The sequence below is a fragment of the Zootoca vivipara genome, chromosome 2 (genome assembly GCF_965207765.1).
Source record: "Zootoca vivipara chromosome 2, rZooViv2.hap1.1, whole genome shotgun sequence".
In the NCBI taxonomy this organism is placed as follows: domain Eukaryota; kingdom Metazoa; phylum Chordata; class Lepidosauria; order Squamata; family Lacertidae; genus Zootoca; species Zootoca vivipara.
In genome coordinates, this window is record NC_142584.1 from 46422907 (window position 1) to 46449734 (window position 26828).

Consider the following 26828-nt stretch of genomic DNA (forward strand, 5'->3'; position numbering starts at 1 on the left):
CCAGTATGAAAGTCATGCAAATGAATGCTAAAGTGGTCAGTGGATAAAGGAGCCCTTTTCAAGTGTTCAGCCTGAATATACAAGGGCATAAGGGTTGTAGGGGGCTGGGAGCATACATGCCCTTCCCACAGTCAGTCTCTCTGGCTTAATGTTGATACAGAATGTATGAAGGGAGCTAGGCACTAACATAGTGCAGTATTAAGAATATATGATTTTTTTTTTGTTACTTTAATGAGGGTTAGTTTAATGAGCAGCACCTGGACACTTGTGACCAATTTGCTACCTCTGTCCCATAGAGCTACAAAACAATGCTGCCCTGAAGGATCACTTATTTGTTTGGGTCATGATGTGGGCCAAGGTGTTAAATGCCATGTTATAAATTAAAAGCCAACTGTAATAATGAAACACTCTTTCATGATTTAATCATGAATCAGGGAGCTGACTTGTCACACGTTACTCAGAGACTTGGATGGGCAAGCTGGGTGGTCCAGACCTGATTCACCTTTGCCCCCCTGTGTACTAGAAATGGTTCTGAGCTGGGCCAGAAGGTCAAGGGAAGATTGTCATTGGGTGTCGGGGGATCAACAGGACAATTGCTCAGGGTGATCTCAGTTCAGCTGAAACTGCAGTCAGTTCAGCTCAAGATTTCCTGGCCTCCATGGCTATGATATGGCTGTCACCAGAGATAGCTGGCCTAACACACAGAGCAAAGCACACCCATTAGTTTTGCTCCAAGTGATGAGAGGGGCTGTCTGAAAGTAGGAGCAGTCCACAGTACTCCTTTCTCATGGTCAGACCACCTCTTTTTAAATCCAAGGGATTTCTCAATGTTCTGGGGAATTTCCTAGCAGAATCTTTCCAAGTGGCCCAGAGATAAATCTCACCTGCTGTAGTAGATGGACCTCTAGTGCCCATTGAGCTCCTCTATTACCATTTTGCTTTGCTCTATGACCAAACTTCGCTTTGAGAGCAAAGTTACTCAAATCTGGGAGGACCTTGCTGCCAGTCATTGGCCTCTGTTTAGCGGTCCAATGCCACATTTAACCAATTTTAGCTGATGCAGCCTAATGATTTGGACGGGGTGCTTGCAGAGATGCATCCAGCCACGTGCTCTCTTGATCCTCATTAGGCATGACAGCTATGTGGAATGCTACTGATACCACTGAGAAGCAACAGTGGAAAGGACATTGTCTTCAAGCCCTACTTAGAGATTTCCTGGAAGCTTCTGGTTGGCCACTGCAGGAAACAGGGTATTGGACTTCATGAGGATGAATTAGTTGTAGTGCTGAGTTGAAATCCCTTAGTAGTGTACTACTTGTGCTAACAGAATGGCTTGTGCAGGAAGGTAGCATGGATCTCTTGGTTGGTTGTGCAACAGATTGCTGTAACCCTGATACTTCCTGTTGCAAAGCCAGCTTCTGCTGCACAACAGTTGTGCTAGATTTCATATTACTCAACCATTATTATTGCCCTATTGTAACAGCCTTTGTGCTGCTGGTTAGAAGATGGTGAATCAAGGTAATGGACTCCACACTGCTGTGCTGCCCTCTGATGTTTTGGACTACAACTCCTATCATCCTTTTCCATTGGCCAAGCTGGCTGGGGCTGATGGGAATTGTAGTCCAAAAAAATCTGGAGAGCTCCATGTTGGGGAAAGCTGGCAAACAGTATCAAAATCAAGTGCCATTTTGAGAGTACAACATAGAACAGACGAAGTCTTTATAATTGTAGCACATATTTACTTGAGACATCATGATTTTTGTGTCCTGTCTCTAGATCAATATTCTTGCAAAGATTTTACTAAGGCATATGTTCTCTGAACTAGGTTTTGGAGACAAAAATCTTAAGAACAATCAATAGAAAATTAAAGAGTATTTTATATCCAAGATTGGATTTGTATTGCTGTAGGGCCAAGAGCATTGTGTTCTCTTAACCAAAAACAGCAAAGCACAGCCCAATGCAAAAAGGATGTTTCTATTGATTTTGGAATGTGATGTGCTGAATCAAATGCTAACATTCTAAGGATATATTAGCGCATCTGTTGGAATATCCTGATATGCTATTAGTCTCTGTATTGACTACATTTTATTGTAAACATAAAATGTCCAAGGGACAATATCTCCCTTGTGTCCACTTTTCCAATATTATTTCCCAGTTCTTCCATAGTGCATGTTAGTCATCTTCCAGCCTGGTCCTAAACCTATTTTCTTGGAAGTAAACGGCATTCATTTCTGTGCCAAAGTATGTTTACCTATTATTATTATTATTAAACTACTATTGGGAAATCCCTGTTCTGTGTCAAGACTATTGTGGTATATAAACATTTAAAATGCTTTTTTGGTGGCTTTCCCAGCCTTTTAGCCTTTTTCTGGGATTCAACCTACTGTGTAATGCTTTTCATCTCTCTTCTCTTCATCAATTTTACATGCATGCTTTGGCTTCAGGGCTATGATCCAAGTCAGTAAAGGGTTTAAAGGAATGTAAATCTGTCAGAATTTACAGTTTGGTATAATTCTTGTTCAGCAGCTCTTAGAAATGTAGAGCAGTATACGAGCAAGCTGATGTTCTTTTTGTTTATATGACGGTGTTTCTGCTTCTTTTTAATTAGATATGCTTGTACTGTCAAAGTATTTGAGACGAACAAACCATTGTTTTTCAGGTTGTGGCTGGTAATTCTTCATCCAGCTTTGCTTTTTCTTTTAAAATTTGTAGACATTAATTTAGTGCAGGTCCCAACAGACTTCATCTTGTTTTCATTTGTGTACTCCTATCTCTCCATCCATTACTGGTCTTAATATCTCTTCACTTTCTGTAGGTAAAATAAGAGGGCTATCTTTTGGCCTGCCTATAGTTCCCCCTTTAGCAATGAGTAAATGGGGGGGCACATCTGTGGATAAACTACTTCCTTGCCTATATAAACTAGAAGTAGGAACCTATGGCCCTCCAGATGTTGTTGGACTATAGCTCCATCACCCCTTGACCATGCTCAGCCTGGATAGCTCAGTTGGTTAGAGTGTGGTGCTAATAATGCCAAGGTTCCAGGTTTGATCCCTGTATGGGACAGCTGCATATTCCAGTTGGACTAGATCACTGTTTCCCAAACTTTGGTCTCCATCATTCCTGACCACTGGTCCAGCTATCTAGCTTGTAGTCTAAAAACAGCTGGAGACCCAAGTTTGGGAAACACTGTACTAGATAATCCTCAAGATACCTTCCAACTCTGTGATTCTATGAATCTATGTTGGCCGAGGCTGATGGGAGTTGGAGTCCAACAGCATCTAGAGCAGGCATCCCCAAACTTCGGCCCTCCAGATGTTTTGGACTACAGTTCCCATCTCCCCCGACCACTGGTCCTGTTAGCTAGGGATCATGGGAGCTGTAGGCCAAAACATCTGGAGGGCCGCAGTTTGGGGATGCCTGATCTGGAGCATCACACATTCCCAACTCCCTGGTGTATATAACTACTGGAATAATTACTTCAACTTGTTTCCTGGGGTGTCTATTGAGAGCAGCTGGTTCCATTTAACATCAGATCTTTGGTTGCATTGGTTGTTATCAAATCAGTTAATCAATTGTGGCTGTTTTTTGTTTTCTGTAAAAAAGAAAGAAGGAAAGCAATAAAGACACCAGATTCCCTATACTCCCCCCCCCCCAAAAAAAACCCCCAACAACCTTTACCTGTAATGTTCTGTGTATTGTCTGAATATATGGCTCTCACAATGAATTTGAAAATCTTCTGGCAGAGAGCTCCATTTCAACAAAGTCCACTCCCTTCTGCCACTTAAAATAGAATACTTCCTGAGAAAGACCTTGGAGCTCATCAGGTAGCAGTGCATCACCTTGAGGATTCTACTACTACTTTTTGCAGATACAAACCCTGAACCCGCAAAGAGTGGTAACAGGAACTCCCTTCATGTGTTACTCATGTGAAAAAGCCTGTTGATGTCTAAGTGCCTCAAGGCTTCTCCAGACATATATGCAAACATGTGAAAAGCAGGGATAGAGAGCTGAGTGTTGTCATGAGTGGGGTCAAAGGTGCAGCCCTTTGCTCCTTAATGTGAGTAATGTGTGAAAGTGACTGGTATTTTCTGGGAAGGAAGGGTAACAAGGAAGGCTAGCTTGCATATCTTCATCCTGGAAAAAGCTGCCCAGAGTGACTGGGGCAACCTAGCCAGATGGATGGTGTATAAATAACAATTTTTATTATTATTGTAGTGTAATGAATTGGGGGGGGGTAGGCTTTATGCCAGAGCCCCCTTCTAATTCCTGGATCCAGCATGAATTCAATTCCTGGAATAGCCAGGACGGGTCATTCAGATAACAAAGGAAGTGGCTCTGTGCCAGAGAACAAATGTGTGGGTCCTGTCAACTGTCTGTCAGTTAGAAAGACAAAGAATTGGAAGTTGTGTGTGCAAGCTAGAAGCTGGAAGCTGGCAAAGAGAACTATGCTTGATTTCTGATGGAATTTGATGGATTTCTGGCTACTGGAGAAGCAAGACCCTCTTGGCGTGCTAATGTTGTGAACCCCTCCCTCATAGGCTCAGGTTGTATGTATATGTAAATAAGACATATGTCATAAAGACGTATAGTTTATTTGTTTACAGTGTCTGCTGTACCTCAAAGGAAACACAAACCTTGGGTAAGTGACTGGAACCCCTGGAGTCTCACACCACTCAGAGATTGGGGTGGCATGCAACAATATAGTACAGAATGCATACAATGTTCATAGTGCTTGAAGCCTTGTGTCCCCACCACACATACACAGAAAAGATATTTGTCCTGTATAAATTGAATTTGTCTCCCCAGAGAGATGACATGTTCCATTCTGAGGAGTTGACATCTTCACTTTCCACTTCAGATTACTTGAAGAGCCATTTGCTATGTTTTTATCTTCCCAGCGAGCCAAGGCAAGGTGATTTTGCACTCAAATAAACTTGAGCCACAGGAGGCAGATTAGGAGGAAATAAATGGGCACTTCAATTTTTGTGAATTATGAGAGTTAGTCTGCCCCTCCTATGGTGAAATATGTTCAAGCAGAAGTAGTAATTAAAAGAGGCAAGCTGTATGTATTATACGGTTTTGTGGGCTGAAAAGTGCTAAATCCAGGAGATAAATATACAGTAATAGCTGAAATATCCATGCTGATTATGGCTGCAACACTTTTGATACTTTTAAATAGAATGAATAAATGGTCCATGTGGAGGATTATATATAGGGGGGAGCAACAGTATTTATCTCTTTCTGGTGTGCTTTCTGGGGAACATAAACTCATTATTTTTAGATCATGAACAAGAGCTGTTGGTTTACTTCACAAAAATGTATGCTATTAGTCTACATGTATGCCTGATCACATGGTACACATGTTGCCATGGAAGCATGTTATTTCAAGTCCATAGGCTGTGTATGTGTTTTTGTGCACTTCTATCTACACACGAGCACTTTCAATCTAAATCTCTCTTAATGTAACCCATACACAGTAGTGCACAGTGCTTGATGGGATGTATTTACACTATGTTGTGTTGTCTAGTGGAGACTGGGCCACCAACCTCATCCAGCCCTCATTTGCCTGATTTCCTGCATACAAGTCCAGGGAGTGGCACTGCCTGTCAGCTTCCTCTTCCTCAGTTTTAGTGATCCCTTGTGGAACTCAGCAGGGAAGAGGAGGACAAAACTAGATTTAGTTAGCTTTGCCGCCACCTACTGTTGATGTCCCTGCCTTGTACCCTTCCAGTCCCAGTGAGCACCAACCACCACTGTCATTGTTCATGTCAATCAGTTAGTACTCGCCTATCTTCTGGAAGTTCTGGAGACCTGAGGTCCATTGTGTGAACAGGTATTCATTTACCTATACAATTTTTAGAAAACTTTTGTCTGTGGCATAACATAGTAACAAATTTTCCCCAAAGCCAACATTGCAAGCATGCTACAGAGTGGACAAAAGGCTGATAACTTTAATTGACTGGAGGTAGTTTACTGATAACATTTCCACCACAGAACAACCAGGGGTGGGTTCCTTGTGGAGCAAACACAAGTGTTGTGTGCAAAATCCAATAAGATTCTTACATCTAGAGTGTTCATGGCCTTGGGAGCTGAGTGAAATAGTCAAGGGTGTAAAGAGAGTTCTGTAGGGGAGATCCTTACCTTAAGAAATGTAAACAGCTTTCAATATACCTGCAGGGATGCTGCTTACTGGAAAAGGTGCTTTTCTTCTTGTGAGGCTAATTAATGACCAAACGAAAGCACACATTTGTACTGCCAGTGTGGAAATAATGTGCAGAGATAGGCATTAGCCTGTGGTTACCAGATTCCCCCCCCCCATGAATCTGGAAACTCTCTCTCTCTCTCTCTCTCTCTCTCTCTCTCTCTCTCTCTCTCTCTCTCTCTCTCCTTTATTATCCCTAATTACATCTATACATCAGCTGTTTTGCTGTCTTGAGAAGTCCAGAGGAGGAGAGAAACCTGGGGGGGGGGAGTTGGAAGCAGAGTTTGAGAATACGACTGTGGGATGATCACAGAATCACAGATTTGGAAAGGACCTCTAACGGGCATCTAGGCCAACCCCCTGCAATGGAGGTATCTCAACTTAAGCAGCCTCAACTTAAGCTCTTGATTCTCACAAAAGACAAAAGACAAAGAAAGAAAAGCACATGAAACAGGGGAAATTGTAATGTTAGCTTTATTCCACAGGTAATGGCTGCACAGCTGATTTTGTGGATTTTTTGTTCTTAAACTGGGGAATCTGTTACTCTTGGACAAGGTACAACACTGCAATTTGCAGACATTTTCAGTGCAGGCAACATACATCAGGTGCTAAGTGATCTGCATATTGACACTGTAAACAACGATGTAGACCTTTTCTGTCTGCAAATGTTTTATTTAAAGGCATTGTTTTTTTGTTAAAGCATTCTACACCTTAATGGAAAGAAGTTACATCTCCCCCTTGTGGTATAAACTACCTTCATTTGATTAGCAAGGATAGAATCCGGCTGATTTGTACAACCTGATCCCATAATTTTCATCACAGTACATAAATAGGCTTTTAACTTACATTGCTATTGTCATTTCTCAGCACATCAGAATTAAGTGCTATTCATTGATACAAGAATTCAATGAGGTTTTGTGTAAATTGATGCAAGAAACTGATAAAATAATTGGAGGCTGTTTGTCCATGACCAATATCTTTGTAACCTCAGGGCATTCAAATTTTCTACACTGATAGGAAAAGAAATAGTTCATATGCAAAATACTTCAAGTGGAACCAACTCTAAATGTAGTTTTCTCACTTAATTTCATGCACTAATGCTCTTCCTTAGAAGTTGTCATGGGTTTTCCATACCTTTCTCCATAGCATCTCCTATGTCTGCTACCCACTGCTTACTTTGTCAGACTATTCAAGAAAAAGGGGCATTGTTATATCTTTTTATATAAAACAGATTTCTCTTTAGTATGCATTCATTAGTATGTATGCGCTAAACCCAAATGCAATTAAGTGTTGCACACTTCTTAAGCATGCCTTACTTACAAGTACCCCTTCATGGATCAATGCCTTGTCGTGGCGAAGGGGCTTGAATAACTCAGAGAAGCTATGAGCTATGCCATGCAGGGCCACCCAAGATGGACAGGTCATAGTGGAGAGTTTTGACTAAACGTGATCCACCTGGAGAAGGAACTGGCAAGCCACTCCAGTATCCCTGCCAAGAAAACTCCATGAACAAAGACAACAGGCATATAAAAGTTATGACGCTGGAAGATGAGCCCCTCAGGTCGGAAGGCGTCCAACATGCTACTGAGGAAGAGCGGAGGACAAGTACAAGTAGATTCAGAGCTGATGAAGCGGCTGGGCCAAAGCCGAAAGGACGCTCAGTTGCGGATATGCCTGGAAGCGAAAGGAAAGTCCGATGCTGTAAAGAAAAATATTGCATAGGAACCTGGAATGTAAGAACCATGAATGGAGGTAAGCTGGATATGGTCAAAAATGAGATGACAAGAATAAATATCGACATCCTGGGCATCAGTGAACTAAAATGGAAGGGAATGGGCGAATTCAGTTTGGATGACTATCATATCTACTACTGTGGGCAAGAATCCCGTAGTAGAAATGGAGTGGCCCTCATAGTCAACAAAAGAGTGGCAAAAGCTGTAATGGGATGCAATCTCAAAAATGACAGAATGATCTCAATACGAATCCAAGGCAGACCTTTTAACATCACAGTAATCCAAGTTTATGCACCAACTACCGGAGCTGAAGAAAGTGAAATTGACCAATTCTATGAAGACCTACAACACCTTCTAGAAATGACACCAAAGAAGGATGTTCTTCTCATTACAGGGGATTGGAATGCTAAAGTAGGGAATCAAGAGATAAAAGGAACAACTGGCAAGTTTGGCCTTGGAGTTCAAAATGAAGCAGGGCAAAGGCTAATAGAGTTCTGTCAAGAGAACAAGCTGGTCATCACAAACACTCTCTTCCAACAACACAAGAGACGACTCTACACATGGATATCACCAAATGGGCAGCATCGAAATCAGATTGATTATATTCTCTGCAGCCAAAGATGGAGAAGCTCTATACAATCAGCAAAAACAAGACCTGGAGCTGACTGTAACTCAGATCATCAGCTTCTTATAGCAAAATTCCAGCTTAAACTGAAGAAAGTAGGAAAAACCACTGGGCCAGTAAGATACAATCTGAATCAAATACCTTATGAATACACAGTGGAAGTGAGGAACAGGTTTAAGGATTTAGATTTGGTGGACAGAGTGCCTGAAGAACTATGGATGGAGGCTCGTAACATTATACAGGAGGCAGCAACAAAAACCATCCCAAGGAAAAGGAAATGCAAGAAAGCAAAATGGCTGTCCAACGAGGCCTTACAAATAGCGGAGGAGAGGAGGCAAGCAAAATGCAAGGGAGATAGGGAAAGATACAGGAAACTGAATGCAGATTTCCAAAAAACAGCAAGGAGAGACAAGAGGGTCTTCTTAAATGAGCAATGCAAAGAAATAGAGGAAAACAATAGAATGGGGAAAACCAGAGATCTGTTCAAGAAAATTGGAGATATGAAAGGAACATTTCGTACAAAGATTACCATAATCAAGGACAAAAGTGGTAAGGACCTAACAGAAGCAGAAGACATCAAGAAGAGGTGGCAAGAATACACAGAGGAATTATACCAGAAAGACATGGAGGTTTCGTACACCCCAGGTAGTGTGGTTGCTGACCTTGAGCCAGACATCTTGGAGAGTGAAGTCAAATGGGCCTTAGAAAGCACTGCTAATAACAAGGCCAGTGGAAGTGATGATATTCCAGCTGAACTATTTAAAATTTTAAAAGATGATGCTGTTAAGGTGCTACACCCAATATGCCAGCAAGTTTGGAAAACTCAGCAATGGCCAGAGGATTGGAGAAGATCAGTCTACATCCCAATTCCAAAGAAGGGCAGTGCCAAAGAATGCTCCAACTACCGCACAATTGCGCTCATTTCACACGCTAGCAAGGTTATGCTTAAAATTCTACAAGGCAGGCTTAGGCAGTATGTGGACCGAGAACTCCCAGAAGTGCAAGCTGGATTTCGAAAGGGCAGAGGAACCAGAGACCAAATAGCAAACATGCGCTGGATTATGGAGAAAGCTAGAGAGTTCCAGAAAAACGTCTACTTCTGCTTCATTGACTATGCAAAAGCCTTTGACTGTGTCGACCACAGCAAACTATGGCAAGTTCTTAAAGAAATGGGAGTGCCTGATCACCTCATCTGTCTCCTGAGAAATCTCTATGTGGGACAAGAAGCTACAGTTAGAACTGGATATGGAACAACTGAGTGGTTCAAAATTGGGAAAGGAGTACGACAAGGTTGTATATTGTCTCCCTGCTTATTTAACTTATATGCAGAATTCATCATGCGAAAGGCTGGACTAGATGAATCCCAAGCCGGAATTAAGATTGCCGGAAGAAATATCAACAACCTCAGATATGCAGATGACACAACCTTGATGGCAGAAAGCGAGGAGGAATTAAAGAACCTTTTAATGAGGGTGAAAGAGGAGAGCGCAAAATATGGTCTGAAGCTCAACATCAAAAAAACCAAGATCATGGCCACTGGTCCCATCACCTCCTGGCAAATAGAAGGGGAAGAAATGGAGGCAGTGAGAGATTTTACCTTCTTGGGCTCCTTGATCACTGCAGATGGTGACAGCAGTCACGAAATTAAAAGACGCCTGCTTCTTGGGAAAAAAGCAATGACAAACCTAGACAGCATCTTAAAAAGCAGAGACATCATCTTGCCGACAAAGGTCCGTATAGTTAAAGCTATGGTTTTCCCAGTAGTGATGTATGGAAGTGAGAGCTGGACCATAAAGAAGGCTGATCGCCGAAGAATTGATGCTTTTGAATTATGGTGCTGGAGGAGACTCTTGAGAGTCCCATGGACTGCAAGAAGATCAAACCTATCCATTCTTAAGGAAATCAGCCCTGAGTGCTCCCTGGAAGGACAGATCGTGAAGCTGAGGCTCCAATACTTTGGCCACCTCATGAGAAGAGAAGAATCCTTGGAAAAGACCCTGATGTTGGGAAGGATTGAGGGCACTAGGAGAAGGGGACGTCAGAGGACAAGATGGTTGGACAGTGTTCTCGAAGCTACGAACATGAGTTTGACGAAACTGCGGGAGGCAGTGCAAGACAGGAGTGCCTGGCGTGCTCTGGTCCATGGGGTCACGAAGAGTCGGACACGACTAAACGACTAAACAACAACAACAACTTACAAGTAAGTTCCTCAGTAATTATTATTTTTTAAATTGAAATCATGCCATATGATTGCTAACTTCCCTTTTAACCAATGTTGGTTGATCTGTGATATGTATACTGTATATCAAACTTTCCCAAATAATTAACAGCAATGGATTTTACTATCAAAGATTTACTGAGCATAGTAAATTGAACTGAAATAAGCAGGATTAGATGTATGATCAAAGTTACATATCTACCAAGTCAAATGCTTGGAGACGATCAGGGGGTGGGCAGATAGGTAGTGTGAATTGACACTGCAGGTTATTAAACTAGTGTAGACACTGTCAAGCCAGGATCAATATGTAGAAGGACCGAGTATCATGTAACAAAGTTGCATGTTTCTTGCAACCCTCCTCGGTAATAGTCATGTTCTTGCTTCCCCTTTGCTTTTATCGAGTTACAGTAAGCTTCAGGACACCAGGGAAATTTATTTCCCATGAGTCCCACCTCCTACTAGTGCCTCCATTCAGAAAAGCCTTACTTAACTTCTTGAAATTAAGGCATTGAGAAATGCAACTCTCAAGTCTTTGAAATTGTGCCGTGCTTATTCTTGTGATGCTCTTTTATAGGAATATGAACTCTGCTCTTTTACATACAGTAATACCTCGGGTTACGAACGTGATCCGTTCCGGATCGCAGTTCATAACCCGAAAAGTTCGTAAGCCGAACGCTGCGCAAAGCGCCATTTTGCGCATGCGCAAAGCGTGATCTTCGCAATTTTCATGCATGCGCAGACCGCGTGCGCCGCTTCTGCGCACACACACACGACGAAAACACTTCCGGGGTTGCGCAGTTCGTAACCCGAACTGTTCGCAAACCGAGGTGTTCGTAACCCGAGGTACGACTGTAGTTTATTGTTGTAATCCTTAGTAAACTGCATGTGTGTGTATATAAACAAAATTCTTTGGGACATTGTTTGCTTATTTGGAAACACTATAAGGTTATATTGAAGGGGAAAACAGTTCATGGGAAACAATTCCACAGCTGCAGAGCAACCCATTGCCTGCCTGCTTGGCTTCCCCCCGCCCCTCTCCAAGTATTTGGCTAAGTAGACTTGGACTGAAAGACCTCAGTGACTGATCAGAAATGAATGATTTTGCCTTTTAAATGTTCCCAATATTACATTCTGTGTGGGTTGGTATTTGGATTGCAAACAGCATTTAAACCTGATCATGTGTCAGGCAGCATGCCCTTTGGAGGATGTGACTTACTTTGCCGTAGATGACACTGGCTGCTAGAATTCCCTCCTGTGTACTGAGTAGCTAATTCGTTTATTCAGACATAATGTAATTGATTCCACTTGTTCACAACAAGATTTTTTTTGTTTTAATCCCAGAAGACTTCATATTAGGCATGGAGGAAGAAAACTGTGTTTCTACCTGCTAGTTCCCAGTGAATGATTGCCTATGTGAGACGTGGGGCTTTGGGAATGATTATTATATTACACAGGTTTTTTAAAATGTCATTTACATTGAATTTTCAGGAGGTATTCATGATCAGGCTATTGCAATCCCTTCTGATAGTAAAACTTTCCGGGGGGGGGGTCAATGTGATTGACCCATTGCAGTGTATTTTTATGTCTTTACGGGAAATATTATTTGGAGGCAAACACAGTAAATCCCATATCTGTGTGGGTTTCTATCCTAGCCTCACTCTCAAGCTGAGTTTTTAATGTGACTACTATTCAAGGAAGGATAGTTATTGATGGAGAGAATGGCAGAGCCCAAACTCTGTCCCATCCTACACACAACACTTATAGTCGCTTACTAGCTTCACAGCACTACCATTCTACAGACAGTTAAGAGCTGCACACCCAACTTCCATATTCTTCTGTCAAATCATGATGATGTGCCTGCCCCATGCCCATCTTGTCACTGAAAGGGGGGGCTGTTTTCATTAGGACTCAAAATCCTTAATTAATCCCCTTTCATAGTGACTGATAAGCTAATCACAATGGAGCTTTTCAATGATCACAAGCCCTTGGCTAAGCTTGCCCCCAGCCAATACCGTGTTTCTCCGAAAATAAGACACCGTCTTATATTTATTTTTCCTCAAAAAACACACTATGGCTTATTTTCAGGGGATGTCTTTTTTCCCCCTCCTCCTGCCATGGCCGGCATTGCTGCTGTACCTATCACCATGTCTTATTTTCGGGATATGGCTTATATTCCTTGAATGCTTAAAAATGCTGCTACGGCTTATATTATGGCTATGTCTTATTTTCAGAGAAACGGGGTACATTTAAGCAATCCTATTTCTCAAATTCCAGTGCTTTGTATGCTGTGATTGAGCCACTCAAGGCAGCAAGAGGGAGAGCAGCAGCAGCAACCATCACACATTTGTGGAGTGTGGATATACAAATATTTCCTAAATTGAAGGGTGGAAGTTGTGAAGAAAAGGGGGGCAGGGGAGAAAACTGATGCTGAGAAGCATATGGGCTCAAAACAACATTTGGTGTGATGGGCAATTGGGGGAGGGTGTTTTTTGTCTAGCTGTACAGGGTGAATGTACTAATTTAGAAGTAAATTGTAGAAGCCCTAATCACAAAATCACTAGTGTTAATAGCATACCCATTCCATAACCGTAGATATGGGCCTTTGAGCTTTGGTGTTGATTGCCTATGAAGCTGAGAGAGGACTTCCCTGTACATTTTGCTGAAGAATGGGGGAAAGTCCTTCATCCATTTAAAGAACACATGTGGAGCAAGATTATGGAAATCATTCCTTTCAGTGCTTACAGTAGCTACTCTACAAACCCCAGGAGTCTTCCCCATCAGCTAATAATAATAATAATAATAATAATAATTTATTATTTATACCCCGCCCATCTGGCCGGGTTCCCCCAGCCACTCTGGGCGGCTTCCAAAAAAACAGAAATTCTAAAATACAGAAATCCATCAAACATTAAAAGCTTCCCTAAACAGGGCTGCCTTGAGATGCCTTCTAAAGGTCTGGTAATTGTTCTCTTTGACCTCTAGTGGGAGGGCATTCCACAGGGTGGGTGCCACTACCGAGAAGGCCCTCTGCCTGGTTCCCTGTAACTTGGCTTCTCGTAATGAGGGAACCGCCAGAAGGCCCTCGGAGCTGGACCTCAGTGTCCGGGCAGAACGATGGGGGTGGAGACGCTCCTTCAGGTATACCGGACCGAGGCCGTTTAGGGCTTTAAAGGTCAACACCAACACTTTGAATTGTGCTCGGAAACGTACTGGGAGCCAATGTAGGTCTTTTAGGACCGGTGTTATGTGATCTCGGCGGCCGCTCCCAGTCACCAGTCTAGCTGCCGCATTCTGGATTAGTTGTAGTTTCCGGGTCACCTTCAAAGGTAGCCCCACGTCCAAGCGAGAGATAACTAGAGCATGCACCACTCTGGAGAGACAGTCAGTGGGCAGGTAGGGACTCAGCCTGCGTACCAGATGGAGCTGATAAACAGCTGCCCTGGACACGGAGTTGACCTGTGCCTCCATGGACAGCTGTGAGTCTAAAATGACTCCCAGGCTGCGCACCTGGTCTTTCAAGGGCACAGTTACCCCATTCAGGACCAGGGAGTCCTCCACACCCGCCCGCCTCCTGTCCCCCACAAACAGTACTTCTGTCTTGTCAGGATTCAATCTCAATCTGTTAGCCGCCATCCATCCTCCAACCGCCTCCAAGCACTCACACAGGACCTTCACCGCCTTCACTGGTTCTGATTTAAAAGAGAGGTAGAGCTGGGTATCATCAGCATACTGATGGACACCCAGCCCAAACCCCCTGATGATCTCTCCCAGTGGCTGCATATAGATGTTAAAAAGCATGGGGGAGAGGACAGAACCCTGAGGCACCCCACAAGTGAGCGCCCAGGGGTCTGAACACTCATCCCCCACCACCACTTTCTGAACACGGCCCAGGAGGAAGGAGCGGAACCACTGCATGACAGTGCCCCCAGCTCCCAAGCCCTCTAGACGGTCCAGAAGGATGTTATGGTCGATGGTGTCAAAAGCCGCTGAGAGATCCAGCAGAACAAGGAAACAGCTCTTACCTTTGTCCCTAGCCCGCCGGAGATCATCGACCAGTGCGACCAAGGCAGTTTCAGTCCCATGATGAGGCCTGAATCCTGACTGGAAGGGATCCAAATGGTCCGCTTCTTCCAGGCGTGCCTGGAGTTGTTCCGCAACCACTCGCTCAATCACCTAGTAACTAAGTGGTATGTTTTCATTAAGAGCTAACTTTGTAAAGGATGAAAATGGCCTCCATGGGGATTTGAGAAGGCTTGAAAGAATGTCTCAGGATGGACTTTAACAAAACTCAAAGCAATCATGGAAAAAGAGAAGGGGGAGCATTTTGTGTTCTAAAGAATACCACATCATCATACTCTCTTAAGCCAATAAGAGCCAACTGTTGGGAAAAATGGATTTTAAACTCTGGAGCAGCTTTGATGCTTCTTCTTTTTTCTTGGTATTTTCCAAATACTACAATAATGTGAATAATACATCAGGGGGAAAAGGAAATATTTTTTATGAACTGCACTTGCTCTCTGGAGATTTCATAAGGGAGCTTAAATATTGGCTCTGGAAAACAAGGGGGAAAGTGCTGAGGCAGCACAAATTTTGTCTGCATTGCATCCTCTATACAGACAATGCAGTTTTGGATTTGTTGTCTGGGACTGCTGCTATGTCTTTGTCTCAAATAGTTGAATAATTAGGGCTCTGGATAGCCTTGAGTTTTCTCAGCAATTTTCTCAGCAAAGAAAATTGGGTTGAGAGTAGGGATAGGCATTCTGAGTTTCTCTCAATTTATCCTTTTTCCATTCTTATCTTTGATTCTCTATATTTCCGCATCAGTTTGCATTTTTTAATATAAAAAATCTTCATGAAAGTTTGCCAGCATTTTAATGTGAATTTTTCCTAATATGCAGATCTTTGAATGCAATTCTGCCATTGTGAACATTGTTTGCAAAGCAATTTCTCCTAATATAATGCATTCAATAATATAACACATTTACCCTAACCTGTGTGTTTTTGTACACACTGCCTGGAGAACTACATTGCAAAATTCATAGAAGTGCAGATTTCAAAGGATGGCTATGTTTTGGTTCATGTCTTGTTTTGGAAAGTGCAGATTACCGGTAGCTAACTTTGCCATTAAATGTGAACTGAATTGAATCTCTCCCCTCATCCTTAGCTGAGAGTGGCTGAAAGAGTGAGAAGAATAATCCCATAATTTTCAAGAGGAAGAAATGTATTCATTTGACGATGGCACATAGTTGGAAAAGTGATGGCTGCTTTCCCCCTTTCTTTCTTAAACATAATTTGCCCCACAGGTACAAGTGTGCAATTGGCAGCTCAGTAGTGGACCCTTCCCCCCCCCTACAATTCCCACCCCTTGGAATAATATCACACAGTAACTTGTAAGTGGTACTACACACACACACACACACACACACACACACACACACACACACAGCCCCCTGAATGAATCTAGATGTTAAGGAACACATTTGAAAAAAAACACTCTTTTTTTGTTTATAATATTACAAGAGTCATACTGTTCACTGATTTGACTTTGATATTATTATGCAGTTTTACTATAATCCCTTTTCATTCTTCTGTAAAACATCCTCTAGGTATAAATAACCAAGCAGGTGAATTAAATTGGCTGCTCTGCCTGGAGCAGGGCCCTCACTCTCACTTTGTGGGAAGCTCACACCACCTGAAGGCTTCTAGCTCTCTGCATTCATGAGGATATCATTGGTCTGTGATGGCTGGCATTGTCAGGCCTCATTTCCTCTTGTCCAGGTCAGGTTATACTATGGTCCGAGAAGCTCTACCAGTGGTAAGATGATTAAAAACAGCATTTGGATGCATGGAAGTATGTTTCATCCAGAATACTGTTAAGATAATGGAAGAGTTTTTATCACAAAACAAATATTTCCATTCCCTCCCTTTCCTGACGTGTACTGCAAGATAGCATTTGAGCTGCAGTGTTTTATTGCACAGCATCTAGACTGCTATTGCAAACGAGGACATAAAGATAAGAAGGCACTCTCATTAAGTCAGCGACAGCATCATTGACAGCAAATAGCTTGCTAACTTTTATCTTGGAAACAAATTGCATGCTCCCTGGGGCCAGGGCTGGAGTTCTTTCAGCTGTGCTTGCATTATGTACAGCCTATATGCACAAAGCACTAAAAAGAAGCAGAGGGGGAGGGGGGATAAGATGATGATGGCTTAATTTTGTGCACACTTTAAGGCTCTGGGGAAAACAAATAACAGCGACAGCAGAGGAGCCATCAAAGGCTGGCTTGCTTATGAAAATGTATGCTCACCTCTGGGCTTCTTACTCCTGGATGTTACCCATTTCATCATCATCAAATCCCATAATCTCATATTCCGACACACTCAGGGATTCACTGGCTGGTGATTCTGTTATCACAGCTTCAGTGTTCTCAGCCTTAAAATGTAGCAATAATGAACTGTGAGCAGTTCACAGAATTGTGATTGTAATCTATCCCACTTCTTATGACTGTAATACGTTTTTTCATCCTTTACACTTGTTTCTCTTTTCTTGCATTCTCTTTAAATGTTTACTGACTTCCTAATGCACACATCCTTCTGTTTTCTCTCCCCGTTTTCTCTTCAAGCTCTTGCTTTGGTGTTCTGCTTAAACCCAACATTGCAGCTTAACACTGCAGCTTTCATTTACTGAGTGGGAACCCATTTGCCTTTAGGTTTCTCTTCGCTGTGCATTGAAGTATTGGTTAATTCTCTGGTTCTCTGAACTCTGCCATAATTCAAACTGTGCTCCCTCCCCTTCCTTGTGTCCATTCTTTTATGATTGAAGCTTATGGAGGAAACTGTGTCTCTGTTCCCCGCCCTTTGTAGAGAACTTAGGACATAAAACGGCAACCTTACCTGGGAGTAGGGACATCAGAGAACTTACCTGGGAGTAGGGACATCAGAGAACTCCACTGGAAATGGAAATTGCCACTGTTTGCATTTCCATCCCAGGCCTGGAACAGAAATCAATCCAGCCAATATGATTGGTTGAATACGATCACAAGTTTTTTAAAGCCCACATCTAACTAAATTTTTGCACTGTTCTGACATTTCCTTTACTTTGAAATTTATGGTGTGGAAATTATTCTTTGGCAATCACTCGTAGCTGGGTAAGATTGTCTTCCATAAACACGGTTTTACAATGGGTCCTTAAGTGACTGTGGAGGCCAATTCTGGATCCACACGTCCTTCCACAGTGGGGACATTGGTTTTCAGGCGGGAGTTGATCACGGTGTGGATTTGCCAAGCGTGCTTTCCTCTTAGCACATTTCTCCCTTGTGTCCTGAGATAATTGTGTCATTAATTATATTAAATTCATAATGATGTAAATTACATAAATAATTACGTTAAATAGCAGAGAGCAAGATAACATAGCATTTGGTAGAAAATGACCTGCAGCAGACTGGAAACAGCACTGATTATGATGGAGACAGGTTGGAGTTGAGATTATGGCCTTTTTACATCCCTACTTTAGAGTAAGCTTCATTGGATAGAATTGGACTCACTGCTTAGTAAACAGTCCTTTCTCCTGAGTAAACTCACAGAGTATAAGCTCTGTTGAACATCATAAGGCTTACTTCTGATAATGTGGAGGACTGTGCTGCTTAAATCCTAAGCATTATAATATCTAATTATAATATCTAATTTAAAATTAATCATATGTTAATATTAGGATTCTTTATTTTGACCAAGCCGGTGGTTAGTAACTCAGGCAAGTGTGAGGTGTTTAAAGTATAGTTTTTAAGAACAAGTCAAGATCAGATCTTGGTTCAAATTCTGACTGGTTCTCAAACCACAGTTTAACCAAACCACAGTTCTCCAAGTTCAGGTACCTTAAAGACAGCCTCTTCTGGTATGCATGATGAGAAGGGAGAAGGCACAAGCCTGAGGCTTACTGCATCTCATTCTCATAGTGGGAACCATGGTTTCCTTTTATTTTTATTTTTTGTTAACTGCATATGGACAAAACTAAACAGTCAGTATTAAAATGTATTGTAAAATTAAGAAATAAAAAGAACCAGAACACAATTAAAATACAATTTTATTCTCTTTTACAGTATATGCAAATCTGACTGCTCTCTGGGCCCCACAAGGTTGCACCTTATCAGTGAACATTATCCATGGTTTTAAATACCTGATCTTACCCAAAATCATCCAACACTTTTGGCAAAACCACACCAGAATAGACCAAGTGATCAAGACACTCAAGCTCAGAATTGTGTTTAGACACCTAATTATCCAGAGGATATTGGTTATTCAGCATTTTCCCAATCCATGCTTAGTTACCTGCCGGATGAAGTCTCCAGACTGTGTTCACATATTTTCCTAAATTAAAACTAAAGGCTATAAGAGCTGAGGGGATAAATTTAGGCAATTAGAGTTTTCAAAACTTGTCCTGTATAGCTGCCTTTTGCTGACCTCCAAATAATGTTCTGTATTGTCAGCCTCCTAAAAGTTTGGCTGTCTCAACATGATCATAATCTGATCTTGATTAGCATAACCCTAGTGATTTCAACTGAGCTGAGTCAATTTTTAGCAGTATTCAGCCTTGCCCTTGACTCTGTGTTTTGGAATGGTAGTTTTTAAAAGTGCTTAAGTCAGCATGAGCTTACTCCATCTATTCTCTTGGATAAAAAAAATGGGGGAAACACCAGAGACTTGTAAAGAGAAGGACTACAATAAAAGTAAATAGGCTCTTCCTGCACTGTCACTGCTTTCTGTTTTAATTAACTAAGATATTGCCAAATGAGCAAGAAGAGGCCAAATTTCTCTTCCTTTGTTCCTGGATTATTTGCTATGTTGTCACAACTATTGTTTCCATGGCTGAATGGTGTTGTATTGAGCATGTCCTGCTGGAAGCAATGGGTCTTGATAATGTGTTATCACTCTAATAGAAAGTTTTGCACATTTTTTCTTAGTTTTGGAATTTTAGCTATATTTTACACATCTTACGTTCAATTTCCCCTGAACATACAATGTGCACAAAATACATAGAGAGCCCTGAGAGATGCCCTGAGAGTGGCAGCATGTTCATAAGACCCATCACTACAAGTGGAACCTGCTCCTTTGATTTCATCATGAGTGGGGGCAGGAGTCTCATGCTCTAGTGAAAGTACTTTTTAAAGACGTGAGACAGCCCTTAGACTGTTTCACATGCAGACTTATAAGAAAGTGGGAATCTGGCAATTCATGACTGGATGGTAATTTGTCATGGATTTTTTAGTTGAGATTCCTGCATTGCTGGAATTTGAACTAGATGACCCATGGGGTACCTTCCACCTCTACAGTTCTATGATTTTTGTATGTTACTTTCATTATATGCATTTGAATTCACACTTTACCATAGTGTGTACCTTTTTGTTCACATTACTTGGTTGGAGAATTGCATTGCAAAATTCAGAGAAGTGCAAATTCAGAGGCATAGCACTGTTTGGGGTACATATATTGTCTCAGAAAGTGAATTAGGTAGCTTCATTTTTAAATCAAAAATAACGCCTAGCATACCACCTCCATTAATAGCAATATGAAAGGGGAAAAACTTTTTATAGACCCACCTAAATGGTGGGGGGCAATAAAATTCCTGAAGGAGGGAGTTTAACAGTTGTGAGGCTACCACTGAAAAGTTCCCATATATTGTGCCCACCAGTCTAACCTCCCTTCATGGTGGGAACAATGCTCTGGCTGGTTCATATGAGCACAGATGATGCTTTAAGTAACTTGGCTGATTCTGAAGTAAATTCCAGTGAATTCAATGGGACTTACTCCCTGGTAAATGTGGATAGGATTGCCTACTAATCTGCCTTGTGTTCAAGAGTTAGGGGTGCCATGGTAACATAGTTTGCTCACTCCATTTCAACCATGTGAAATATGGCCTATTTTCTTTACATCTAGCAGTTTATCTGCAAAACAACTTAATTAAACAATTTATTTCAGTCTCTTCACATACTCATCCTCAACAACTGCAGCAAAACCTTGGTCAGGGTGCTACATAAGCAAAATATTTTTTGTAGTTAGAATGATCTACATTGCATGTTCCTGCAAATCCATCTAGGTTCTCCTCCCCATCACAAATTATAAATGTTTTGCAAGGCAGCAAAATAGTGTTGGAATTGTGGTGCTATGAGCAGTATATCTCATGCATTTGCCTGCGTCAAATGTCAATACAAATGCAGAAGTCCACTACTCTTTGTTGGGGCATAGCTCAGCAGGTTAGAGCATGGTGCTGATAATGCCAAGGTTACAAGTTTGATCCTTGGTGCATATTTCTGCATTGCAGAGGGTTGGAGTAGATGATCCCCAGAGTCCCTTCTAACTGTACAGTTCTATGATTCTGTGATGTCTGTAAGTTTGAGCATCATCTTTTTCAGGGATCAAAGAATCCCACATGCACATATATCATTTGAAAAGTAAAATAAGGATGTCTGACACATTCCAAAGCCTTTCTACTGGTATCCAAGAGCATACTGGAGAACTCCATAGAAATAAAGTAATGGATTTTCAATAGGTGCATGCAGGGCAACATTTTATAAGGGCACACTGTTGGTGTTACAATCTGTCTGCTCAACAAGAAAGAAGGCTGTCCAAAAGTGATGGTTACTTATTTACAAAATAATAACAACAGCTAAACAGAAATGCTTTATTGCACCATTTGCCTCTGTAATTGCTGCTTTTCCCATCTGTCTAATACCACCTAGTGCACATGCAAACACGCACATTAATCCTACATTGATTGGCAGCTGGAGAGTAATAGTTGCATTCTTGCAAAGAGTACATCACTCTTCCTTTAGCCATTTCATTGACTGGGTGGAATTATAATCTGTTGTGAGGCTACCTGCTTTTACTCTGTGGTGTGAAACCTTTCTTTGCCTTTGCACAAACCAATAAATACCACATGTTGGCCCATGCTGTACACATTCAGAACAGGGAAAATACTTTTTATAATCCTCCCAATGTGCTTTAATGGTTAGAAAGGTTCTGCCTCCTCATCTGCTAGTCTTGATTCAAATGAGGCTGATTAACACACAGTCTGTGTGGTATGCAGCCATTTAGCTAAATGTTTTATGTTGCCCGCTTGATGCTTTGAAAATGGAACAGCTGCTTATGTAAACGTGGCACAGATAATAAAGAATTTATGGCATTTGGGGCCACCAAGACAAAACATTTATTCCTGCATTTCCCTGCTGTATTTTAAAGAGAGACGACTGCTGCTCCACCAAAACCAATGTCTTTAAAGAGCTCCAGATGTGTGGGATGCGGAAACTCATAGGCATTCCAGGGTTCAGCTGATTTGGTTGATTCTGGGTTGTTGTTTTTCTTAATGAAGAAATTTGAACAGACTGTTGCACATTGTGTTCAGTATAGTTGTTTTTAATGTAAATATGTGGGAGTTGCCTGGGAAGAGAGGACCCCAGGGAGAGCAGAGGGGAGCAATCACAGTGGTTCAGGGTAGAGGAAGATATGCTGGGGCAGGTAGGGTAGGGGCACATAGCACAGACAGCTAGTGTCTGTGCTGTGTGCCTGCCCTTTCTCCAATCTGCAGGGTTGCAGTGGTCCTATGAGCCAACCCTCAGGTCTGCAGCTGCTGTTGTTGAATGCCTGAATTTGATTCTGAGTAAGATTTGATTATGGATGAGGAGGCCAGTCTGGTCTGCATCATTGAGACCTGGGTGGGTTTGGTCTCACCCAGCTGTGCCCACCTGGATACTCAGTGCAGTATCAGGACAGACTTGAGGGTTGGGGAGGAGAAGTTGCTGTAATCCAGGCATCCCCAAACTTTGGCCCTCCAGATGTTTTGGACTACAATTCCCATCTTCCCTGACCACTGGTCCTGCTAGCTAGGGGTCATGGGAGTTGTAGGCCAAAACATCTGGAGGGCCGCAGTTTGGGGATGCCTGCTGTAGTCTATAGGGATTCCACCTCTTCTCTAGGCTCTCTGTCCAGTTGAGCAGGGGATCTCAAGTGTGTGTTCCTGGCACTGTGCAATTGAGACAAATTAATGATTTTGCTGGTTTATCACCAGCCTTGCTACCCAGCAGTCTCCCTGCCTGATCTGATGGAACAGGTCTCAGAGGTGGTTGTTTTCTGTGGTGGTTCCCTGTTTGTGGAATGTTCACTCCAGAGAGGCTCACTTGGGCCTTCATTATATATCTTTAGGCAGCAGGCAAAAACGTTGCTCTTCAAAAAGACATTTGGCTGATTAACATTGACTGATTAACATTCTATGCCTTTTTAAATGTGTTTGTCAGGGGGCGCGTTATTGGTTTGTTTTTGTTTTGTTTTGTATTTTGTATTATCATTTTGTATTTTTCTGGGATCTTCAGGTGAAGGACAGTATATAAATTTTAACAACAACAACCAGAAATCCCACTGGATGTATCTGTTGCTGAGGCTGCACCATTTCAGACATCATGTGGGATATGAAATGTTGGCATCATATAAGTGTAAGAGTTGGACGAGATCCCAACTGTCTGCAATGCAGAAATCACAGCTAAAGAATCCCTGACAGCTGACCACCCAACCTCTGTTTAAAATACTCCAATGAATGAGGGTACACCGCTTTCTGAGAGAATGTTATTGCATGCCTATATGATACACACACACACTCCATGCCAAGAGAGGGTTAAGGCCTAGCTTTTCCTCTGATGACATAATTTTATACGTAGGGATTATTTTTAGGCAATGGGTATCTTAATCCCCCGGAGCATAAAATAAAAAACTTGGTAGTGAACACATCACAAAGTACTTGTAGGCTGATGTGCACTGCAGTGTAGGATATGTGAAGAATATTGTCATTTAGAAGGTTCCATTTTCTTTTGAGACGATTCTAGGCACTCCTTAATTTTGAACAGATAGTGGGAAATGCTGTCTAAATACTATAAATAACTACTACAGTGGTACCTCTAGTTATGAACTTAATTCATTCCGGAGGTCGGTTCTTAACCTGAAACTGTTCTTAACTAGAGACGTGCTTTCGCTAATGGGGCCTCTTGCTGCCGCTGCACGGCTGGCACACGATTTCTGTTCTCATCCTGGGGCAAAGTTCTCAACTCGAGGTAACTCTTCCAGGTTAGCGGAGTTTGTAACCTGAAGCATTTGTAACCTGAGGTGTTTGTAACTCGAGGTACCACTGTATTGTTATTCTCATTTGGGGAAAAAAGACTACTGTTGTGGGTATATTCCATCCCAGGAGACATGGTGGCAATAACTTTCCATGAACTAGATACGCCTCACTTTTCAAACTGCAATCATTTCACTATTGTCCTAAAGTAGGGTAATAATTTGATATGCTGATTGCAGCACCAGCCTGTTAATTGTTAGCAGACTGTCTAATAGTATTTTTGAAATGCCGTTTATTCAAGAAATGCTGCACCATCCTATGATTCCTTCCCCCAAGTATTTATATAAAGCTGCTTACACAAGATAACAGAACTATCATAATTGGACAGGAGTATTTTTCTCTGTGTTGGGATTGTTAGTCACTAAGCAGTTTCCAAGAGTGAATTGCATTGAATTTTTTCCTTTCCCATTCTTATTTTACCTTGTTTGTTAGTCAATAAGCACTTGTTTCGAGGGGAAATGAGAGGAAGTGCAGTTAAGACTGGGCAAATGGGCACTTGGTTAATTTCCCAACAAAATGTTGATGTCTAATTCCATCCACAGAGAGATGGCATTAGGAGAGAGCTGGTAAATGTAACGTCATATTGGGGGAGTTAAGGGTGCAATGGGACTGGGTAAGTTTCTATTGCACAATTTTGCATTATTAATAACTCTGCTGGATCAGACCAAGGGCACATCTAGTCCCACGTCTTGCTCTGACAGTGGCCATCCAGATGCTGTGGAAAACTGGCAAGCAGGACCTGAGAATGATAGCAGCAGCCCCTCCTCCTGTTTCAGAATTACTGCCTCTGACCATGGAGGAAGAACATTGGCATTGTGTTTAGTTGTATTGCTGTTGCTTCTTGGCACAGTAGCAAAGAAGATGGGATATGAAGAGTAATAATAACTAATGGAGGAGTGTTTGTGCTTCAGGACACTTGCAATGCAAAAATGAAACAACCTCTCTCCCAATTATGATTGCAATAAAGGGCTAATTGCGCCTAAGAGGCAAACAAACTTATTAATGTCTGGTGCTTATTTTCCAATATAGAGAAGATTCAAGAGAGGGTGATTGAAAGAGGAGAGAAAAGCTGCTGGGGGGAAATTAAAGTGGGGAAATGATGGGTGGGAAAGAGCTTAAGCACCTTCTTCCTACTGCTTCTCTGCTCACTTGTTCCCTCCTAACACAGTATTTTCCTTGTTAAAGAGTATTAGGCTTCTAATAAGCCTGTAGATAGCCTCTAAATGGCAATAATATGCCCCCTAGTGTACTTCTACTTAGTGTACCCCTACTTAGAATTTCTAAGCTTTTGATATTTCATCTCTATGCACTTATGCACTTAATCATGCACTCAAGTGTAGGCTTTGCTTGCTTCGTTGCCATCTAATCCCTATGCTTAATCTGTGATATTTTTCAGTATTCACTAAAGCCAAGCTTTGGTAGCTGATTCCTGTTGCTATCCTTCCCAATATATATTCCCTCCAATGCATTTTAAAGCAATCACTGTTTTATTCCTTCTAGGAGACCCAGATAATTGTGGTCTTTTTTGTTTCTTTTATTTTACCTTAGGAAGCTGAGCAGTTAGTATAGCTGTAAATTCATCTTCATTGGTCTTGCTTTATCATTTTCCCTAAAAAAGCTCCCAAATAAAAGATTAATGAATTTTAAGAGGAAATAAGGAATAACAATATTTGAAGGATGTTATTAGCCAGGGGTCACCAAACGAAGGCCCGGGGACCGGATGCGGCCCAAACGCCTTCTCAATCCGGTCCGCGGACGGTCCAGGAATCAGCATGTTTTTACATGAGTAGAATGTGTCCTTTTATTTAAAATGCATCTCTGAGTTATTTGTGGGGCATAGGAATTCGTTCATTTCCCCCCCAAAAAATATAGTCTGCCCCCCCCAAGGTCTGAGGGACAGTGGACTGGCCCCCTGCTGAAAAAGTTTGCTGACCCCTGTTATTAGCCTTCATAAAAGACCAGAGCACCAAGCACTGGCATTCATGATGCTGCTTCTGGGAAGCCCATCATAGAGCTCATTAGCAGACTCCTTCATAACAAATCTGGATTTTGTTTTCAGTAAAATGTGGTGGGAAAAAGTAATTGTGCTGATTATCTAAAAGCTGTAGAAAACTTTGCCGACACATTTTTTGGAGGAGGGGGGAGGTCAAGCTGTGCATATGGAATTGCATTGTTGATGCTATACTATTTTGTGCAAGTTCAGATGCCTTTTTTTTTTACTTTAAATGGACAAGTACTGCATGGTTATGAGAACTTCCTTCTCTTTGTCTACTAACCTAATTTACAGTGTGCCTGGTTTAAGAATTGAGAGAAAATCATAGGTGATTTAAGACAGCCACAAGCCAAAAGGTCTAGACAGAACTAGACTGCCCACAGAATTACAATCTAATAAAGGCATAGCCAACCTGGTGTCCTCTAGATGTTGCTGTACTATAAATCCCATCAGCCCTGATCATTGGACACACTGACGCCACTTTGGCTTCTTTTGAACTAATAGATGCAAGCAAAAGGGGGGGGGGGTTCCACAATTGTCACTTGCCAATAAGCTAACCTATGGGATGCAGTGAACTTGATGCCTGGTTATTAACAGCTCAGTCCAAAACAAATTCATGCAGCATTCTTCTGAATAAATTACAGTCGGACACGACTAAACGACTAAACAACAATAACAAATGAACATTATTCTGCAAACATAGCTGCTTCCTAGAGATAATCAACAGAAACTTGATGTTACCAATGTAGCATGTACCTTTCCTTCTAACAAAGGCTGGTATATTTAAATAATAATAATAGTAATAATAATAATAATAATAATAATAATAATAATAATAATAAACAGTACCTATGCTGATGTGTGTCATATGTCTTGCATACAGAAGGTGCCTGATTCAATG

The 26828-nt window shown here is 41.8% G+C and overlaps 1 protein-coding gene across 4 annotated transcripts in view; it reads left to right on the forward strand.

Annotated features, from left to right (window-relative positions):
* KCNIP1 (potassium voltage-gated channel interacting protein 1) overlaps positions 1–26828 on the forward strand; it is a 566415-nt gene that overhangs the window by 149344 nt on the left and 390243 nt on the right. The window lies entirely within an intron of this gene.